Genomic DNA, 22,880 nt, shown 5'->3' with positions numbered 1-22,880 from the left:
ATTAGAAAGATGAGAGTGCGAGCGAAATGAGCGAATCATAGTGGCAGAAAAACACTCAAAGCATAAGCGAATAGCTCAATAGTAGATAGATATGATGAGTCTCGCAGGCACGTTATGTCTTACAATCAGATAGATCAGTGATAATGCTGTGTTGATCTTCAAGCAACTGTTGGATCGGATTGAGAATGCAAGAATTACTGCGTCTGTCCGTCAATATCAGTTTAATTATAAAGAAATTAATACAATTTGAAATAATTTATTAGCGCATAAGATAATGTCTAATTAATTCAAAAAATAATAATTTCAAATGAAATACAATTTCTGCGAAAGAAGTAATAAATCTTTAGAATATTTACTTAAAAATTTAAAGCTTGAGGTCAACAAAAAGGCCAGGCAACATGCTGATCTCAGAAGTTAATCGAGCGAGATTAAGTGTGCTATGGAGATGTCCGTAACAGACAGACGAAAACTTCGCAAAAAACAAATGAGCACTTTGAGTGGTGATTTGAGTGAGCGTCGGCTGCTTTATGATTTCTCCGAGAGTTCTTTATCTTGCAGTGCTCGAGAGAGACGACGTGGCGACTGTGACTCCAAATACACAGGTAAAAAACGACTTAGGAGTGAGCTATGGCAAAGCCAAATAACTTGGCAACTTATTTGGTTGCTCAATAATTATTTTATTATTTTTATTAATTTGAAACCGATATGCTAAGAAAGTGGTTCCAACCCATGCGATAACTGAGTTAGACTGATATGCGCAGAGACACACGGCAGTGGAGAACTGAGTACTCACGCTATTCGAGCAGTGTGTCGTGCGTTCCATAAGAGTTTTTTTTTACTAATATCATGCCTAGGTTTGTATAAAGTAGGGCTTATAGCTAGACAAGGTCTCAGAGTTACTATACACATAGCTGAACCATTGCACCTGAGTGGCGTAGTTACAAACAGATATAGCTGCATTATTTGGTACTGCATTTACACGGAGACAATCCAGCGAGAAGCTGGTTGATTAATGAATGAACTAGGCGAATGCGGCGGTTATGCTCACCGGCAATTTCGAAAACACACAGAAGACAGTGCATACCGGCATGCGGACCATAACAACTCAAACGAAGACTACGCAACTGCAAGAAAGATACACAACGACGAAGAGCAGCCACAGCAGCGGCCAGCAACCAGCCGGTTCAACGAGTTTTTCTTCGATTGCTTGCGGCCGGTCGCGCTCGCTCCCACCGCTCACAGCCGGTGAATGTGTCAGTGGAATTGAGTTGATCGGTCTGTGTTGTCTGCCGCGGCGATTTAGTTCAGTTTGAGACACTTGGTGAGTTGGATGTGCGCGCGTATGAAATTCACGTCACGTCCGTGACAACACAACAGTCAACCAAACTTACACGGGTGCGGGCTAAATGCATTGAAGCGGATGTTTTTGTGTCGCTCTAAACAACAACTAAAACGCCAATAAATATGAAAATGAGACTTGCCTTTAATACTGTGCGCGCCCACCGTTGCATTTCGTTTTGTGAAAGAAATTTCTTCTAATTTCTGTAAGCGAATTCTTCATGAAGCAGTGAAGTTGTTGCGCAGACAGGAAGCTAGTGAATGTTGCTGACATTGTTGTTGTTTATTGCTATAGTTATAATTGTTGTTATTGTTGGTTGTGGCTGTTGAGACACTCGCCACTCGCCCAGCTGTGTCGCATCGGTTGTCTGGCGGCTGCTGAGTGCCAAAGTGGCGTGCAGATTTACGAAATTGTAGGATTTTTGTTTATTTTTAGACGCTGCGCGAAAGCAGCGAGAAATCAACGAAGGCAACACGAATGAGTGACACAAAAGTGAAGGCACATATAAAAACAAAAACAGAAAATGCTACATAGATTGTATTATGAAGTAGCGCAGACCAAGGCATGAGCAACGCAGAATATAGGATGTGGCAGACAGAGCAAAACATTAGGCGTAAGGACGGTAGCTAAGAAAGGAATGAAAGAATAATAACAGAGCGACACGATCGATTCACTAAATGGAGTATAGCAGCTAGCTTAGTTTTACTTAGTTTAGTACAGGATGCTGTTCTGGATCTGTATGGATTGTCTAAAACAAAAATTTCACATTTTAATGATTACTAAAATAAATACAACAACAATGACACACGCTTGGCGCCAAAGGCTGCGTGATTTCGTAAAAATAAGAATGAGTTAATGCAAAAGGTATAAAAAATGAGCTGATAATCAAAATTACTTGTGGTAAACAATGAAAGCAACAATAACAACAACCTTACACGTGATAATAAAATAACCGAATAAGCAAAAAACAACAACAATTGGCATATTCGCACGCACAATCACGGCGAGGCATTGACAAAGCGTCAAGTGTTTGCCGGCTTAAAAAGAAATGGAAATAAATTCCAAAAAAAAAATCGAAAAAAAAGTAAAATAAAGAATGATATGAAGAGAATTTGGCAATAATTTAAAATTACAAATTGTGGCATTAGTCAAATTCAAAACAAAACAATACAAATTTGAATGTAAATCTTTCTTTGTAGGTTTTATAGATCTTTCAGCAACGTTTTCGTAAATAAGATACTCAAAAAAACGGCGACTAATCTCTAATAATAATGGCATTAAAACGTCTATAGCCCACAGTGATAGGTAAAAGATCAGCATACAAGTACAAAAAATAATAAAAAAATTACAAATAAAAAAATCTGAAATTTCGTGAGGAAATTTGTGAAATAAATCGATAAAAAATACTCCAGCTACTTTTACCAGCTTTTTTTTTAATATAATATAATACTTTTGTGTTGGTGTGTGAGCAGCGAAAGATACCTGCCAAGTGCAAGTGTACTTGAAAAAATTGTGAAGGAACGCATGCGCAACCCCCAAATGGCTGCGCTGCGCTTCTGCTGTTGCAAGGGTTAATTGAAACATTATCAAACGTAGCAGAAAAACAGTGAAATATTTTGCAGTTAAAGTGCCACAAATCTATAGCAAAAGTATAGCAGGCTTGCAAAACAACGCTGCAGCGTAAACAGGGACTTGAAAAAAACTTATTAAGGGTAAGTTAAAGTATATTGTTGAAAGAACTTTCAAAACATTCGATTTCGTAGCATAAGTTAACGTCTAAGTCGTAAATTCCTTTCACACACACACACAGCCACGCGCGAAAATGCAATTAACAAGCTTTCGCCGAAAATCGCGCAGCAATGGTATTTGCAACCACCAAACAGCGCATGTAAGCTCTCTCCTCCACTCCGCCTCGACTTCAGTAATAGCCACCACTTTACTTTCGGTTCGTTTGTATAGCGTACAACACGCTTCCAATTGATTTTTTCCTCGATACTTGAGCAGCGTCTTTTGCTGTTTTTGTACGTTTTGCAACGGCGCTATGTAGAAGTGAAAAAGAACGCCGGCGACTGCGTGTTGTTAACCTGTTCAGCTAACTAACGGTACTTTCGAAAAGTATTTCAATGCGTCAGCGAGCGCCTGCTCAGCAGCTCACTTGCTTGACAGCTCGGTCGGTCGGTCGGCCAACACCCTCTCCTGCCTGCCGCATAACAGCAGCAATTGCCCCACTTTCGTGCCCATTTTGCGACGCCGCTGCTAAATACTGGTTTAATTTGCCCATTTTTGGTGCGCTTTGTACGCTCTGCGTTTGGTTCGAGCACCATTTCCACTTTGTCATCGTCAGCGTCAGCGTCGTCATCATGAACAACAACATCATCCATCCATTCATCCGACTCCGTGCGGACTTGATGCACAGGTTTCTAAATTTGGTCTTGCAACTGGACGAAGCGGGAGAGACGTTGGAGTGTTGGTCTTTGGTGACCACCTAGCAAACGTTGATATGTATATACATACATACATATGTGTAGTAGATTGCAACGAGGACATAGTCAGTTACTATTCCGGCTCATTCCTGTTGTATTATTGTAGCAACTGAACAGGGTATAACAGTGGGTAGTTGAAAAAGTCGTACTGCGACAAGTAATTTTCACAGGCTACTCTTGAAGCCCACTATACTCTATTAAGGGAGCTCTGCATTGACCGAAACAAATGGTAGTCCAATGGTGCAAGTTCAGGGCTATAGAGTGGATACATAAAAACTTTCCAGTCAACTCTCCCAGTTTTTGCCTAGTCATCAAAGATGTGTGTGGTCCTGATGGAAGACGAAGCGCTTTCTGTTGATCAGTTCTGGCCGTTTTTTTTTCGATTGCTTGCTTCAATCTCATCAGTTGTTGACAGTAAAATGTAGAATCAATCGTTCGATCAGGCTGGAGCAGCTCATAGTGGATGATTCCTTTCCAATCCCACCAAACACTCAGCATAACCTTTCGAGGCGTCAATCCTGGCTTTGCGACCATTTGTTGAGCTTCACCATGCTTGGACCACGATATTTTTCGCACAGTATTGTCGCATTTGATTCACATTTCGTCTCCTGTTACCATTCGCTTCAGAAATGATTCGAATTTAATTCGTTTCAGTAAAGAATCGCAGATGTTAATTTGGTCCACTAAATTTCCACAGACAATTCATGTGGTACCCAAACATTGAGCTTCCTTTTGTAGCCAGCCTTTTGCAAATGGTTCAAAACCGTTTAATGATGAATGTTAAGTTCCTTAGCGATGTCATGGCTGCTTATATGAGTGTCCTGGTCAATCTTTTCCACAATTTCATCGATTTCTTCAACGATAGGTTGACAGGAGCGAAATAGTATTTTAAGAGAGAGATTAGATCGCATATAAAGAAATCTTAATAGCTGCCGCAACGCCCCACTTTCTGAAAGTGGAACATAGTTCTCTTGCGGACTTTTGCCATGAGTGTGACCTACAGCAGAGCTAATATATAAAACAAAGTGAACCGAATCTTCTTTTGACTGAAAATTTATAGTTTTATAGTTAGATTCGGTATCTCGCCTTTCCCTGAAGCACGCTGCAGCTGTGGCACAATTGATCAGGAAAATTAGTTTTTGCCTCAAGCGCTTTTTCGTCAGCAAATCTTTTCTTTGTTTGCATATTTGTCACATTCGCAACATTTGCCAGAGCGGTGGGAGCACACATTAGGCAGCAACTAGACCAGAACGACGATCGGAATGCGCCACAGCGGTTCCCATGAAGCAAGATTAATTTCATACATTTCAACGTCATCGAGAAACATTTCCGTTGGGCGTTGCAGCAAACCGGTGAAAAAAACGGGGAAGATGCAGCCAAAGCAAATGGTGGCACACATACACACATCAATTCGATACCAGCGCTCCCCATATGATGACAAGTTGCATGCAACAACATGCGGCAAACATCAGCAGCAAGTACACGAAGCAAAACGTAATAAAAAGCGTGTAAAGAGGAAGACGCGCCAGAAATAGACACAAACACACACCGACATTTTCAGCTACAAGACGAAGTAAATAAATAAAATATTGAATCGCTGCACACATCGTCCCAGGCAGGTATGCCTGTTAGTGCTGCGCTGTTGCACGATGCACGTTGTTGTGCTGGGGAAGTTGATAACATTGAAATGAGTGCAACCAAATCAAAACCTGACAAGAAGCAGGCCGCAGGAAGAACATGAAGCTACAAAAACAAATCTAACAACAACAAAGCGCAACTTCTAACAAGCAACACACACATGCAATATACACACGGGCATGCCACAAATAAACAAATAAAGGTAGTAAGCCAAGGTAACTCGCTGCAACGAACAATGCAACCGACTGCAGAGCCAAGCGAAGGAAAAAGGGTCGACGCAGGCAAAGAAGGAAGGTGAACAGCTCAGCTATGCGCATACTGCGGTGTATTATTAACGCCGGCTGATGGTCAGGCAACAACCATTTAGGTGTAGTTGTTGTTACTTGTTTAGGGTCGATAGTGAGCGGAGCGAGAGTAAGTAACAACAAAGCAGTGGTGGCCTTCAAATACGCAGTTGGTACATTTTTTATGTGAAGAAGATAAAATGCAACTAAGAAAGTAAGGCGAGGTAAAGTAGGCTCATCAACAAGCCTAACTGGCACTGATGGTGGGTAAAATGATGGCTAAAATATCGAACGGAGTTACCGAAGCTTGAAAAAGTTGGGAAACCTTCTTCTTATGATATTATTAAGTAACCTTGATTTGGATCGAATGGCGGTAAATGCGTCTGTTTTAGTCACTGGAGAGTGGCGAATAGATCAATCAAGTGGCCTCAATTCAATAGACTAGCATAAAGCAAATGGGATACCCAAACACTCTCTTGAATTCCATTAGCTGACAGAGCTAATAGCGAGCAGAAAAGTGACGTATCGAACACGGTGTAAATCTTCAGAGACCGCCTTGCTTATTAACTGGTTTGGAATAGTTTCTTAGTCGAAAATGTGGATGTCTTATCCAAATTTTGTTTTAGTCAAATCTACAAATCCACTTTTCAATGGCAACTCATGCTGAAAGAATTTTAAAAAGGAAGAGGCTCTTTTTGTCGTTCCAACCGCTTTTGGTAAGCGAGAAAACGACGAGGAATACTGCTCGTGCGCTGGTGGCGCGCTTTGTGTTCTTGTTCCCAACAGTTTGCTGCTCCGAAATTCGGCATTCCTTTTTATTTTGAAATCCTATTCATGGTTGTAATAGATTTCAAATGAATACATGTATATTAGAGCGGGTCGGCTGTTTTCTATAAAATCGCTTATGTGGGAAATGATCTAGGGATCATTCTGAACAACTTTGCCTAGAATATATGGGTCTAAAACTTGTTTCAAGACAGTGATTTTGAATTTTTCGGAATTACAAAAACTTCTTCGAAAGTGAGACAAAAAGTCCCCGTCAGAACGTAGCCTTTACGTCCAGTTGGTTATAAAAAAATTAAACGGAAAAGGGTCGCATGATGCAGCATTGCACTTTTTTATTAGAATAAAGAAGCAGAAAACCGAAGATGACAAGGATAAAAGAAGAGAAAATGGTAGAACTATAAAATGAATGAAAGCAAAAACAAAAACTTCTGCGCAAGAGATGAAGAATGTGCCAGCACCGGAGAGGGGCTGAGTGTTTCTGAGGCCCACAGTGGCCAAGCACTGCAATAAATCAAGCGAAACAACAACACAAATAACAGGAACTAATACAATAACAACAATGGAAATCAGAGTCAATGCAATTGATGTTAATACGCTTGTTTGTTGTTTTTGTAAGAATAGTACCTGCTTCGAAGCAACTGAAACATAATGAATTTCGAGAAGAAAACTGTGGAAACCTCGGCAACCCAGCATAACACTAACATAACAAAAGTGAGGAAGCAATTTTACAACAATAACAATAAGAACGCACAGCAATGCTTTGAGGCTGCAGGGAAGTAATAAAAACTCATTGAACAACAACAGCAAGAGTGAACGAGTTCGGAGTTTTGATAATCATAAACTGCAGATGAGTACATGAACATACAACAATAACAACAAGCACATAAGCGAACTGAACCCAGGAATGTGAAACTCATGCGATGCAAACGGTGCAACCGAAGCGAGCTAGATCATTATTTAGTAAAGTAAATAAATATTTTTGTTTGATAAATGCAGCACTCGACAGACGCGCACACACACACAGTTACATACTCAATTGTATGCCTAAGCAACGAGGCGCTGCACAGGCATTCTTTTCATATGCTGGTGCTGTGTTGACTTTTGTCTAATAAGTGCTTTCCTTTTTCGGGCCGAGGGTAAACACGAAACATTCAAATTCGCTGCCACGCACTCGTAGAGATAAGCGCACGCCGCCGCAAGATCGTCTCGGCGCGATGTCTGCTTTTCGCTTTTGAAAAGAAATTTCTCATTTCACATTTCTGAACGCATCCTTTCCTTTTCTTCGTTTGCTCTGCCGCTGATCGCTATCAGCGCAGCGCACTTGTCTCGTAATTGCAGTGGAGCGCGGCGCATGTGCAGCCACAGATTTGCATATGAGCGCTCGTGCTTTCACAAATATATCGGATCGGCATTTACACGTGTGCTCATTGTTATCGCCGCGCCAGTTGCACTTAGTTGATTTGCGCTGTTTTCGTCTGGTCGTCTGGTTTTGCTGCCCCGGCCGCTGAACTGCAGCGCACGGCACGCACGCAGCCTCAAAAACTCATTTCATGGAAATTTTCACTGCCACAAACGGTGTGAAAAAAGATCATAAACATTTTTTGCTGAAGTAAAAACGAAAATCGAGAAACTAAATCAATGAGGCCTCAGACTCCTGCTCCCATTCACGCGGCTGCTTGCAACAGCAAGTGGCAGCGCATTTTTGCAGCGTCAGTGGTACGTGAGTTTTCGCGAGTGGAGCAGGCATACATATGCGCATATGAGAGTGTGTGTGTGAGGAAGTGCAGATGCGCATCCATGCAACTTTTTTCCAGTAATTTCAATTCGATATGGAAATTCAAGGCTTTCGGAAATTGAATACTCCGCAGAATTTCTTTGCAAACATTTCAAACGCTCTTGCATAACGAACGATGAAGTTGTTGCTCGGATACAAGTTAATCTATGTACTTTGGCATATACCATAAAATAGAATCACCAAGTTTGGAGCTTGTCTGTGAACTTCTGGTGACCAGACTGACTGGTCTTGAAATAATTATTTGCTGAAATTTCAATGAACTGCAGCAAACCAAACCCGACAAGTAAAGAAGAAGTATAATTCGATAAATAATCAAAATTTGTTGCCTTATAAGACTGTAGAGGTGCTCGATAGAAAAGGTGGGGACTCTGATCGAAGGGTGAGACTCTGATCAAAGCTGGTGTTCTGGCTCTACGAAACCGTAGTCAAGCCAATAATATTCTATACTATACTTGTCTGGTGGAAGATGTTCGAAAAAGCCAGGCCACTGATGTGATTTTCAGGCAGAAGCGACTGTTATGAAGATGACGGTAGACGTGCAGCATTCACTTCGACAGAAGAGCGGCAATACTAGCGCACAAAGCTAAAGGAGTGTCCGTCCCGTGTCCATATCATCAAGCTACTTCATCATCAAACTCGTTTGAGTGCCTGGTCACAGCGGAATCGGTACGAAATACAGATGTAATGAGTTATCGAAAGCGGTACTTTTGCGATCGGCTCAAAGAGCTTTGGCGATTTGTAAAGGTCTTATGATCCAGTGTATAGGAGTTTTTAGGTACCACAACGGACCGGTGATCTAAGCTGTCTAGATCCCTCTCAGAATCGTTCTCTTAACCTAGCCCAGAAGAGAGACTTTATTATCTCAAGTTTTATCTAGGAGCAGGAAATATAAGAATATCCTCAACTCTGTGAGTATCTTGCTATCTTAAATATAGATCAGGCAGATATCTAGGCGACCACACTGTATTACTATCTATCATCAGACAAAGCTATTACTTTAAGTCTAGCATTTCATACCTGTATCTAGTTTATCAAGGGAGTTCTAGGCTGCTAACTAAAGTTTGAGCAAATTTTGGAAATTGTGATTGAGCGAAATCGGATCAATACCACACCACCCTTTGAAACAATCAAAGCTAAATAATAACTGTTCCATTGAGGGTATATTTTGCTGGGTTTCATGCGTTCGCCGCTCTTCCTTATTCCCACAAAATTTATGTAATAATAAACAACAATAACAAGTGTACAATAGAATTAAAAATAGCACCAATGAACTTCGAGCTGTCAGCGGGATGCGTAAACAAAAACAACAGTGTGGAAGATGCTCAAGTGACACCAACAAAAAACAAGCAGCGAGCGCTGACTGGGCACCACATAATTATATTCATATAAAGATAAGGATTTCAACGCACAAATGTCTATTTATATTCACGTGTGTATTTATATATGTATGTATGTACATTTGTATAAATAAAGTCAGAAACAAAAACAAAGCGGCAGTGCGCACACAAAATGCAAATGCATAAATTACGAAAGATTACAATGGCATTTGTTTAAAAGTATATCATTACAATATGCAACAACAACAACAAAAGCCAAATGGCACAGCGTTGGCGTTAGAGAGATACAAATTGAAGAGGAGCGCAAGAAAACGGCCTGGCAACTCGGGCGCGCTCGGCACGGCAGGTGCACATCTGGCAGATGCTTGGTTTGCTCATTTCGGCGCAGCTGGAAAATCAATGCAATGGTCAGCAACTTTAGGCAAATTACAAAGACAACAACGACAGCAAACGGGATGAAGTTGAAGCAACACTGTGAATGTAGAATAGCCCGAGAATATACGGCCGCTGAATATTTATAGGGAAATTTCGCGGAGTGAACTTTACACGGCATAAACTGCGGTCAGGGGGGAATACCATAAGCAAAAAATTATAGAAAAAAATTACAAAATGTGCGAAATGATTTGAGCTACATGGAATGAGCTCAAGAGAAGCTGCGCTGTTCCAAACTAGAGCCGGGTCAAGTGCGACAGAATGCGATGTAGATTCGAAATAGGCATTTTTAAGTCTTTAGATATATATATAGTGATAAAATGCTTGCGAAACTGAGCTGCTTGAATATTTAGAGAGAGAGACAGACGAGCACGTAAGTTTTATTCTGCACAGGGTTTGTCCGGAAAGTAATAGGACTGAGTCGATTTAGGAAAATTTACTGAACCAATCGTTACAATTCTTTAAAACCTTTCAAAATAGGCTCCTTCTGCGTCGATGCAGCGCTGCCCGAGCGATTTCCAAGCATTGAAAGCGTAACGGAAGACATTCTCTGAGGTAGCATTGAGAGCCGGAGAGCATGCTGCTTGGATCCTCTCCGTCGTCTCAAAATGCTTGCCTTTCATCAGTCTTTTCAGGCAGGGAACAGAAACAAGTCTGGGGACCACATTTGGGCTGTAGGGTGGCTGCGGAAGCGTTGGGATGCCGGCCTTGGTTAGGTTCACAAGAAAGGCGGTGGAGCCGGAGCGCTGTCGTCGTGCAACTTTCAATCGGCTCCAATGTCCTGTCGGACCCGATTGAGCCTTTTGAGGACTTCTACGTAAAACTTGGCGTTGATAATTTATCCAGGAGGAACAAATTCATAGTGGACGATGACTTTGATGCCAAAAAAAAGACAATGAGTACCGAACCGCTCGTTCGTTAGTTAGGAATGTCCTCTACCGAATCCAGTCGGTGCGCGCAACCTCCTAAGTACAGTCGCGGCGTAAGAAAATCAGTCCTATTACTTTCCGGAAAAACCCTGTAAAGACTCCTTTGATATCGCTGCCAGTTGAGCCGGTGTGCTTCAAAGCCTTGGCATTCTTTTTACACCAAAATTTTGTACCACTTTTTCATTTTGAAATACTCAACATTAAGTTTAATTTGAAAAAAAAAAGGAAAATGTGTGACCATTACAAAGAAACTCATGTCACTGCTTTCGCTCCTTATCTCCAAATCTGTGCCAGAGCAAAATAATTTGTTTATTCACATTCCGCTGGCATCTCAATTACTCGCCGCGCTTAATTAAGATTTTTCGTGTTGCGCACGGCAACATGCTGCCCTGGCAACCCTCCCACGGGCGCTTTTGCGCGTAGTCACGTTCAGCGTTTACACACACGCAACATCGTTACTTTGTTGCCGTTTTTAGATAAAAGTGCTCCAGGTAAGCGCAAGTCCACACACCGGCTTATAAGTAGATATCAGCATTGGAGATCGAAAGAGATTGCCGGTGATTTGGTTACGAAACTAAAACGCCCGCGTTCATACACGCGCAGCGCTGCACATGACAGCATGAGTAAGTGAATACTTGCAGTACTGCCACTTGGCTCCACAGCCTACTTATAAATTTCAAATATGTTGCCGCGCAAAAACTGAAAATTTCATTTCATTAAATTGTACAATTTCATTTAACTGCCACCCGCTGCGCGGCGCAGGTATTTAAAAGTGTAGCTGTGTCGTATGCGCGCCGCACCAAAGCGTAGTTTACGCGCTTGCGCAGTGCCCACTCACAGTTTCCACGCTACGTGCGCCGGGCGGTGATTGACGCAGGCGCACACGGTTGTTAATCGTTGTGATAGCCATCTTCTATGAGCGATTCGGCTGCTTTGTTTTGCTGTTGCCGCGCATTACAACGCTGATTTCATACAAAACTGTAGGCTCTTACCACCAACGGCGCTCCACATCAACGCATTTCTGAGATATTTTCATTTATTGGATTCATTATCGGTTTTTTTTTGGCAAAACTGAATCAACTGGGTGATGTTTCGACCACGAAGGCTTTCATGTAGAGTATGCTGATTATGCAGCGAAAGAATGAAAAGGAAGAAGAAGAGGCATAATGACAAGGTCTTCATTTGAAGTCATAAGATGCGCACTAATAACTAAAGCTGAGACATCAAATGGCGACGATGGCTGAATCCTGCCACAGGCATGACAGCATAGGCATTGGTTCCATGCCTCTCTTTCGTATGCTCTTCTTTCCGTAGTTTGCTTTGCGATACCTCAGTGGGAATATTATGCAATTGTGCGTTTCATACAAGTATATCTGCAGCTCAGCTGACTTAATCGGCGATAAATTATTTACACTCAATACTACTTTTCATGTGATTTACCCAGATTAATTGCGAAAAATTAAGCAAATCACTGCATACTAAAACTGTAAGCGCGGTTTTCCTTTGAAAATCACCGAAAGCGTTATAAATGAGAAGAAGTTGTTAAAATGGCAAGCGCGCAGCGGGCACTCGCTTATCTAGAGCCGCCAGCAATATACACCAGAACATTTTTAAATGAAGGAAATCGTGCGGCGCGTAATGTGAACAGTACATTGGTGCTGGGAAGCGCGCCAAAATTGGACGCTGAGGGCTGCGCAGGCGCGCCAGTGAAGCAGAGAACATGTGAGTGAGGCGCTGTTCCTAAGCCAACTTTTCGTAGGCCTCAAACGAGCGTGTGCAACAGCGGATTACGAGAATTTTCGGCGTAGACATGTAAAGTTGTGGTTTGTTGGTTTTTACGCGGTTCGACGCGAGGTCAAGTGGTTCAGGCGGCGTGCGACGCGCGTTATGCGTAAATATGGCGCTTGATTGAAATATTGATTTTCAAATTTCATTTAAGAATTTTGCACGACTGCCATTGTTGCTCATGAACAATCCCTTCAATTATTTCAGTTTTAAATATTATTTTTTAATATTCTCATAGGCGCAGCGCGGCACAATGGCCGCTGATCAGCGCGCCGCTCTAATTAACGCTTTATGTGCGTAAAATACGTGCCAACCTTTTCCCAATTAATTGCTATTATTTTTGTGTTGGTTTCTTATTGACTCCGGCGCGTAATCAATAAACGTGGAATATTTTCCTTTTTTCTCTCATTTATGAGCTGTATGTTGCCTGCAACAACAAAGCGTATTACAGAAAAATGAAAACAAACCAAAATTGATTGCTTAATGTTGATTCAAGAAATGCTGATGAGCACACACGGAATGCACAAGCAGTCACAACAACAAAAAAAAAGCAACAACAACAACAACTCAGGCAAATATGGTGTATTTACGACTGCACATGTGCGCGCCGTTAATTTTTTTCAAGCGCATTTTTATTAACTACAAATCGATAATAAAAATCAAATAAAATTTTGAGCGATTGAATGAGCTGAAAAATCACAAAAACAAATAAAAAAACACACACACAAAAATAACTCTAATATTTATGTAAACTAAACAGAGTATGGTGCGGCGTATACAGAAGCTACGAAGTGTATTTACCACCGAAAATGCGTAATGCAAAGCAAATAGGGTATGAAGTCAAATAAAAGTCGAAGCTCAATGAAGCATTTCAATCATCCAAAAAGCCGCACGAACCCAATAAAGCGACGCCGAAACGACGCCATCAAATCTATGGTATAATTTGATGGATAACTGCGTGCGACGGTAGTGACAGGTCGGTTTAGATACGCCCGCCTGCTTCGGCGGTGGCATGCACGGAGCCGTAGACGTAGACGTAACGCGCCATTATTTAAGACAACTCTTTCAATGCAAGTCGACCGAGGCGTAACCGCGCCACCACTGTATTGCAGCTACTGGCGGTGAAGGTGGACTATGTTTTACTTATATAGTTTTTATAAATACGGTTCATCGAGTGCAGAGGCGTTGAGATATATAAAGAAAGTTCATATTAATGAATCATGAAAACTTAATTAGAGCTTTCACTCTTCCACTGCATTAGCTGCATGTTTGGTAATTTATATTTCGCGGTTTTTAACTTGCTACAATTACAAACTTTTACACAACTTTTATAAAATTGCTGCTCATAAATCAATACAACTGCATATTCCATTGAGCTTTCATTTTCCTTATAACCGTTAATGAATTTTTTGAACATAAATGAGCTTTTGCTTGTTAGATTATATAAATTGGCTGATTTCTCATGAAATCTTTAACCTCACGTGAGTTCCAACGGAACAGTGTCCGGTTAGGACGCTTATGATTGCGACAAAGTGAGCCTTGCTAAGAGAGCTGGCATTTCAATGGACCCTGTACATTCCACTCTGGGTCAGAAGGCTTTCGCAACCCCTCAAGTGCTGACTGCTGACCAACACTTGCAGAGCTCGCGCGGAGCCAATAGATCTGTACAAATACAGGATAATCCTTCTCGTTCTCATCCTATTGGATGGTCTTTTCTTGAAAGCTCATTGGCTTTACAATTTTCGACGATTTCGTTGTGGTCAGGTACCCAGACAAGTTCAATATAGAAGTAGCTTGAGGCTACTGCTGCCGCTAAAGAAGTCATGCACCCTTTGACGAACTTTAAGCCCACTATTAGCAAGTTCCAGTCCTGTATAGAAGCTCTGCTATCGGCGTGGATGCATTTGAAGAAGTGCTGCTACCTTAATGGCGGCCGTTTTTGCTTGAAAGACATTACAGTGATCGGGTAGTCTAAAGCACTCGTCTTTCCAAAAGGATTTTTAGACTCAGTTGAGACACAATTTGGTATTCGTTGAAAGGGCAATAACCAATCGAAACTCTACATCAAATAACCGACTGCTAATAAATTCAAATCACTAAGTTATTATTGTTATAATTTAATAACTGTCCGCCTGTGATTAAATTGAGAACTCTCAGCTATTTTTACTTTACATATTCACAAAATATGTAGGTATGTGCGCGTGTTTATATCGACATTTGCATAATCTAATGCCTCAAAACCGACTGTTGTCTGCTTCCGCCCAAAAATTAAACACTTCGCTATTTGTGGAAAAAAGCTCCAGGCAGCGGCGAAACAATAGTTGATTTACAAAGATTTATTTGTGGCACATTAATTTGATTTTTTCCAACGCATTCACAAATAGTCTACTTAAATTTCTCCGAAACGCGCCGGTAGGTAGTGATATTTATTTCTTTGTGCACGTCTGGAATTCCCAAACTCATTGACCCAACACTGAAATGCTGAAACGCTCGAACAGCTATGGCTTTGGCTGGTGGCAATAAGCGCGCGTCCGTTCATTAACGCTTTTGTGCCATAAGAAAAATAAAACTAACGAAGATAAAGAAAAACTAGTCATCATGGAGTGGTAAAAAATAGACGAGCATGTGAAGAACGAAAAAAAAAATAATAGTAATATCGAATTGTATTGGAGCGAATGAAAACAAATATGAGATTACAACCAATCACTGCTTGGTGGCACATAAAGCTCACAAACCAAAAAAAGAGGCTTTATATGTCAGTGACTCTTTTGAAATAACAACGACAAGAATGTTTAAGAAATTGTTGAACGAGCTCTATCAGTATCGGAACTGAGAAAGTGGCAGTGATTGGAGTAGCTCACTTTTGAACAAAGCACTTCAAAGGAGCTTTTGGATAACCTTATTTAGGTTCACTTTCGAAACGAGGTCGTAAAGTGCATGAAAGTTGAACGTAACGAGTGAATTTATGCCAGAGAAGCCCAATATGGGCTTGAACTTCAAAGTCAAAAGGTATCAGTAGCAAAAGCTTCCGCAATCAACAAAGCTTTGACACTTACTTACTTACGATTCTATGACTAAAGGCAGAGGTCCATAAATAAGCATATGAAAACTTCGAGATCTTGGGAAGTTTGTCATTTTGCCGAACTAAATACATTGAGTTTAGAGGATGGAGTCATATGTAGAAGTTCACGAAAGTGAGGAAAGTTCTCTGATTGCCATTGACTTGGGAGTGGCCAGAAACGATTCTTTTACATATGGCTCAAGCAGTTCACGACTTCCGACCCTAGCGCAAGTATCCTCTGGGTAGCTAAAGAACATCCTTTTGAAGGCGAACAAAGGTGAGAAGGCGAAGCAACCCCTCCACAGGGTTGTGCGCTGGGTTTGTGACCCGCCACGTAAAAAACGTCCCCAATGAAAGTACATTGAAATCAGTGGCGCATGAGTCTTTCAAAAATCTCGACCGAAAATTACTGACCCCTCCCGTAAAAATTTCAGCCAAAAGTAAAAACCGTGCAATGCAACTGACTACAGATATACTCAGTTAAGAAATGTGCTGGCTCTTGCAGCCGCTGAATTTGACCGCGCTGTGCATTAAATATCGGTGCTAAGCAACGCTCTTGAGCGTTGAGCGTCATTTTTTTGTTTGTACAAACTGAAGTGGCCTTGTGAAGTGCCGGTCGCGTCCATACAAAGCCAGTTGGTAATGTATGGTGGGAGTGGCAGCTGTGTAGAGTGCTTTCGACTCATAATTATAATAATGTGGTATATACGATGTGTTTATGATGCATTACGGAAGTATAATTGTACGAAAACGTGGATTGGCTGTGCGAGACCACCAGCAAGCGGTCAAAAGCCAGTACAAAAGATAAGTACATCGAAAAACAACATAATAGCACTGCTGCCAGTGCAGATAAGATTGAGTGGTTAGATTTGATTTACCAACTTCCAACCAAAATAGAAGCGTATGTATTGTCCACAGCTTTCTAAATTGCACAGATCGGATACAAAAATCACCGGAAATCAATAAACCCCGAACATAATAGCGTTAGTTATTCACTTTTGGCATCTACTTGGTATTTGATTCATTTACAACTCGCTGGAATTTTACGTTACTTGCGATCGCAGCAAAATCTCTGCCGCCGCTGCACAGCCAACGCTCATCAATTGTAGGTCAACTACCAGCTTACTTTCTGCAGCCAACTCACACCATAACAATTCATGCAAGTCACTCATTCACTCAATTACGCAAGTGATCACCATGATCGGCATACGAACTCATTATTGTAGCGTTGATGTTGTCGTACGCGACTAGCAGCCTCGAGACTAATGACTAGTGGCACGTCACTTAGGCACTGCTCCACTCACTGACTCCGCATTGCAATTCGCCTTTTCACACAGGAAGTGCGCATAAAACAATAACAACAGCACCGAGCAGAAATCGCAGTTTTTCCTTTCGACGCACAGTTTGACTAACATGTGTGCTGATTTCCCCCTCCTCAACTGCTACTCCTCTTTCTGTTTAATTTTATGAGTGGTATAAATTAGATTTAGACTTTCGTATATACCTGCTCTTCTCATATCCACATATTTTTAGGTGGTGCTGCAAACATGTGGCTCATCACGTCTATTAATAGCTGCATGCCACATGCGCATACAAACTGTGATTTATGATGTGCTGCATAAATGCACGACACTCTTCTGCTGTAAGTTAATTAAGCCATCAGTAAGCTGGTGGTTAGAGGCAGAGTAGCAGGAAAAAATAATGAAAGTACTTAGTATGTCTGAAAAAGAAGCCTCCATATATGAAGGAGAAGCTTTCGAATGAAAGTGGAGCGAATGAAAGCTTTAACTAAAAAAATTTACCACAAAAAACTCCCTAACTTTAGCCATTTTATTTAGAGATTTGAAAGAGAAACTTTCACTTGGGAATGAAAAGCTTTCACTGAAAAAAGTTCACAAAAAATGTCTTTAATATTATATTAAAAAGTTAGAATAACGTGAAGGTCGAGAGTTGGCTCTTCTATATATGAAAGAGAAGCTTTCACCTGTGAATGAAAAGCTTTCACTGCAAAAAGTTCACAAAAAAGCTTTCTAACATTAAAAAGAACGTGAAAGCAATAAGTTGGCTAAGCTTTTCTTCAAGCTCTCCGATCTCAGTGTTAACGCCCAACAACATAATTGATCTCTGACCTGATCCCACCATAATTGCAAGGTGTAGAGTTTGATTTATGTAAAATCCCTCAAAGGCATGAGGCAAAAAACTGCGTTAATTAATTATGACCTTTCCCACACTTTCACTCGAATCTGCCACAAAAATCGAAAAGTTAATCACAATCTAACGGGATAATTGAGCTGTAAATGCATTTGACACATTATTTTGACTAGCTGCCAGTTGGCATGACGGCGTTCGCCCGCCTCTATTTGCCACACATCAATAAATAATATTTTCTGCATGCGATACGCCAATCAAAGTGGTTGTTGCTGTTACTGAAGCTGGCTTTGCCAGACATATGCGACTGCTGCTGACTTGCTAGCGGCACACAGATAAGCGTGGCGAATTCATTCGACGTCGCTCAATTTGGCAGCAATAAACAAACAAATAAGCAAATATGCGTTTAAAACAACAAACACATATGCTCCCCATGCCTGTATTTACTTAGTATGTGTGGCTGCAAGTTGTTGCCGCAAAAGCATAACGATATTGTTGCAACAACCGCAACATTATTTGATGTGTGCCACAATACAACACAATTATGCAGGAAAAATTAAATGAAATGAGAATTGCGGCAATAATTACGAGTGGCAGAATGGTATGCACGACATTTTCCCACCAGCCGACGACAACAATAGCAATAGCCGCCAGCTAATAAACACGCCAACGAAATGTCAGTTAATTTTCGGCTCGCAGTGATTATGATATCTGCGGTCCGCGGTCGCCGGTGTTGGTGCTGGTGGTGGTTGAGGTGGTGTCTGCGGTTTTGTTGTCGCCCCGATTGTCTTGCGCTTGCCATCACCTATCCGGAGCGCGGGGTATTTATGCTGTCAACACTGTTACGCCGCCGGCAACTAACAAAAAATGCATGGCACTGAGTGACAAACTTATTTCGGATTCTATATTCAGCCAGTGTCAACATGTGACTAAGAGTATTACAGCTTTGTGCATTTAATGATTGGGTCGAACATCGAGATGAGCTTGTAATAACAAGAGCTCACGAGATATCAAGATTATTATAATGCTTTTTCTTTATATATAAAAATTGTGTGTCACGTTGTTTTGTCCGCGATGGACTCTTAAACTTCGGAACCGATTTGAGCAAAATTTAGCACACTGTGTCCAGTGCACTTTGAAGCAACTTAGAAGATAAGATAGTAAATAGTGTTTATTAAGTACAATCTATTAAGCGTACGACTCCATAAACTGGGAAAAAAAGCTATATTCCAAAATGAATCAGTTACTAATGTCTAGTTGTAATTATGGGAGGTACCAACCTAATGTCTAACTCGACCAATCTCTCGCTTTTGCTTTCAAAAGTCACCCGAAAACTCAACAACGAACCTCAAACTAACATGCTGGTTCCGCTCGAACTCAGTTCTCCCTTACTGGTTGTCATCACGGTTCTCATTGCCCATTTCGCTGACATGTCAAATGTCTGTCATATCACGCTTGACACTACGGCGACATCATCTGTAAACCCTGGCAAGGCTCACATGCATGTAGCTGGCATGTGTTTGTGACTTTTCTCCCTACCTGCCGCGTTTATCTCGACGCGATCAACACATGCAAACAAATAAACGGCAGGAAAGACGTTAAAAATAGTATCTCATATTTTTCACCTTGTTTGCTTGACTTTTTCTCATTCAATTTTGTCTCTGTAGCGACTTTGTCTCATTCGTCTCATACAGAAAGGTCAAAAATTCGCTTCGTGATGAGCAAATAGTTCACTTCCTGTGTGCTGACAGCACACTCTTGTTACACAGGTATGCTTGCTGTCGACCCTTGCTGGCGAGCGTAGAAACGGCATCTTTATCTGTCTTGTCTATGTTGATTATGTGTCAGTACGCTTGATAAGTTAGCTGACGAGCGTCCTCAGAATTGGTTACATTTAGTGTGTCAAATGTCTGTCGGTAGCGCAAAGTTGTAGCGACCTGTAGATAAGCGACAGCGCTACTGACCGCTCGGACGTTATAGACACCGGTCAGGTATTCTCCTACCTCCAATGCTTTTTATTCTCAGCTTATATCACTCCACCAAGTAGCCCTGTCATAAGTTTTGGCTTTAATTTGTTAATTGGTGTGCGTAGTTAGTTTCTCAGCTTTGTCTCTTCAGCTTCTTGTTGTTTTAATGCCTTGTCTTCTTTCGTAAATTCCATTTACATCCGTCATGCTATTAAATGTATGGATTTTTCCATTTTCGTGGCTTTTAACTGGCATAGTTGAATGTTAGAATTCCACAATTAAGTGCCTCAAATTAGCTGGTTGCTATTATGAATTTTTGATGAGTGTCCAGAAGGATGAAGCAAATTATCGGCATAACTACCCAATTCTATTATACTCCGGTTAGAAACATTAACTGAAAATTTTGCAGTTCAATTTTCACTTTGTTAAAACTATATTAAATATATTGGAATCGTCGGTATATGACTGTCAAACAGCTGCCATACATAAAAATTCACTTGGCTAATACAAATTCACCTTAAAGCCAGTTAGATCATTGCATCCAGCTCTATATTCTCCTAACAATGTCTAATAGTTCAAGCCTCGATTAAAAAATTCGACTGATGTCTAGCTCTATTTTCGCCATTGCCATTCTTTGCTTTATTGTTAATTCTAAATTTTTCTGATCTTCAAGCTTGAGTGTTAGAATGAAGAGCAATTAAGATATTAGAAAAATTCTTGTATAATTGCGAGCTAATAATCTGTTTCTGTCTTTTTACTCCACATTCAAGACGCTTAATTTGAAATTAATGAAGAGTCAACGAACCATAGTTGGTGGAATAAAAATTCATTGATGTGCAAAAAGAAAATGCTTGCAACGCTGAATTCATCAAGCGAGCACTCTTCTGGTTTTTTAAATAAAATTAGAACTAAGAGTCAACTCCATGACGGAATTTGCAAATTATTTTCAAATTCAACTGGCTTTCCTCGATATTGGCAAACACTCAAATCATTTAATGGACTTTAATGGCAGCAATTCACTTTTATTATCCGTCAAAATGTTGGTCATGGGAAACTGAAATCGAACAGCAGCTCTAGCGAGTATTGTGCAAACAAATTGACAGTACAAATAGCAATGAGCACACATTTTCATTTTACTTTTGCAATTTATCCATATAAATGTTAAATGTTTGAAGTTTTGTAAGCTTTCGCACAATCCCACCTCTGCCACTGCTGCCAAGCTACCTCGTCTCACAATGCCTCTTGAAAGGTTCGCCCTTTGTTGTGCTCACTTCGTTAGCTTCATTAGTTGTGTTATTCACAATTGTGAAATTCTCAACCTCAAGTTTCTCAGCACAGCTGATCGCTGCTGCCAATGTCTGGCTGCAGTGCGTTGAAGTGTTGTTGTGGTTATTTGTTGCCAGTAATTTGTGTTAATTAACGGTTTACAGCAAGCATCTATGCACTGTGAACGCATACGCATACAGAGAAAAGCAAAGCCATGCGTGGCTGGTTTAAGAACTTCAGCTTACAACAACAGTCTCTCGCATTTCATGCGGAATAAGATGAGGTTTCAGCTCGAAAAATAAATTAGCATTAATTACGGCAATAAAAATACATAAGAATGATTACATTCCAAGAAAGAGTTGCTAGACTTCGAGCCAAGCTACAAAGGTGTATGTTTCCAAGTGGCGTGTATGAACTGCAGTTACGGTTTCGACTATTCTTTTTATTTTCCAATTTTTCCGCTCACATTTTTTTATAAAGGGCCGTTGTATTCGTGCAACGGCATTTAGCGTGGTACAAACGCACGATTTATCAACACTCAGCGTTAACACTTAATAACAGGTGTTTGTGGTCTTCCGCGTCGCCAACGCTAATGTGTGACTTCGTAAAGGTTTCGTAAAGGTAGCGCAGGTTTATTTCACATACATATATGATATATATTTGTAAATATTTACATAGATATATTTTTAAATAAAAGCACCTCATAAACATGCGATTGGCAGCTTTATGACTCGCAAGCTAGGCCTGCGCTTTCTCGGAAAGAAATATCTAGTTTTTTTTCTTGCGGTATCGTGTGGCAAAGTAGCAGCAATAGCAACAAGTGACCTTTTAAAAATAGCATATAGATACTACGTAGTAACTCTCAAACCGGAAATATGATAGTCCAAGATCTCCTGAAGCCTTTTTTATTCCTTATTCGCTTTTTTTATCACAAACTATTGGTCAATATTAGTATGGAAGCAACCCTTCTAGGGTAAGTATTGGCCAATATAGTCTTAAGGGCGTGATTTGGTAGTTCTAGTGTTCCATTATGTTTACATTGAAACATTTTCTGTTTCTTCAGTGTTGTGGCAGCCAAATTCTCCCGTTTGGTCTGAGTTTCACAGCTCGCTTCGTACGTAGCATCTTTTTGTCCTTGGAGTAATTCAGTAATAATTTACTTCTGATTTCCTGTAATCGTTTTCCAACCGTCTTCATGTGTATGTGTAATATTTCAACTGTAGCCGCGAAAAAAATTAACCACTTAATTTTCTGGCATTACATGAAAAATATTAACTGTCCGCTGCAGCATAATACACAAATGAGTGATGTTGTAGACAAACCAGAGCAGCTAAACAGGTATTTACCAGTGTATGCGTCGCGTTCCCCTTTGAGAATGGCTAGTACATGCCACAGCATCGCTACCTCAAGTTGTGTAGCTGCATGCAACCGCGCGGCCGTGTCGCCTTCTGTTGGCCACTGTGCGACACAACATCATGCACAATGGCCAGCCAGCCCCTCTGCACTCACTCACTTCCACTGCACAGCCTTCGCTTTAACCATCATTTCTGCTACTGCTTTTATAAAAATTCGCTTGCAGCAGCCAAGTCACGTTCATTTGAGGCATAATGCAGCTGCTGCCACATATAAA

The 22,880-nt window shown here is 40.9% G+C and overlaps 1 long non-coding RNA gene across 3 annotated transcripts in view; it reads left to right on the top strand.

The window, feature by feature from the left end:
• The first annotated feature begins 1,160 nt into the window (after positions 1–1,160).
• Positions 1,161–22,880, top strand: part of LOC105230391 (interference hedgehog) — a 79,945-nt gene continuing 58,225 nt past the window's right edge. The window contains exons 1-2 of one of the 3 annotated variants that reach the window (XR_007422715.1): positions 1,161–1,544; positions 2,539–3,051. This is a non-coding gene — a long non-coding RNA (interference hedgehog). The remainder of the gene's footprint in view (positions 1,545–2,538; positions 3,052–22,880) is intronic. The other 2 variants (XR_007422714.1, XR_007422716.1) reach the window with 2 other exon arrangements.

The sequence above is a fragment of the Bactrocera dorsalis genome, chromosome 4 (genome assembly GCF_023373825.1).
Source record: "Bactrocera dorsalis isolate Fly_Bdor chromosome 4, ASM2337382v1, whole genome shotgun sequence".
NCBI classification, from domain to species: domain Eukaryota; kingdom Metazoa; phylum Arthropoda; class Insecta; order Diptera; family Tephritidae; genus Bactrocera; species Bactrocera dorsalis.
Note: the sequence above shows the minus strand (reverse complement) of the source record. Positions and strands in the feature narration are given on the sequence as shown.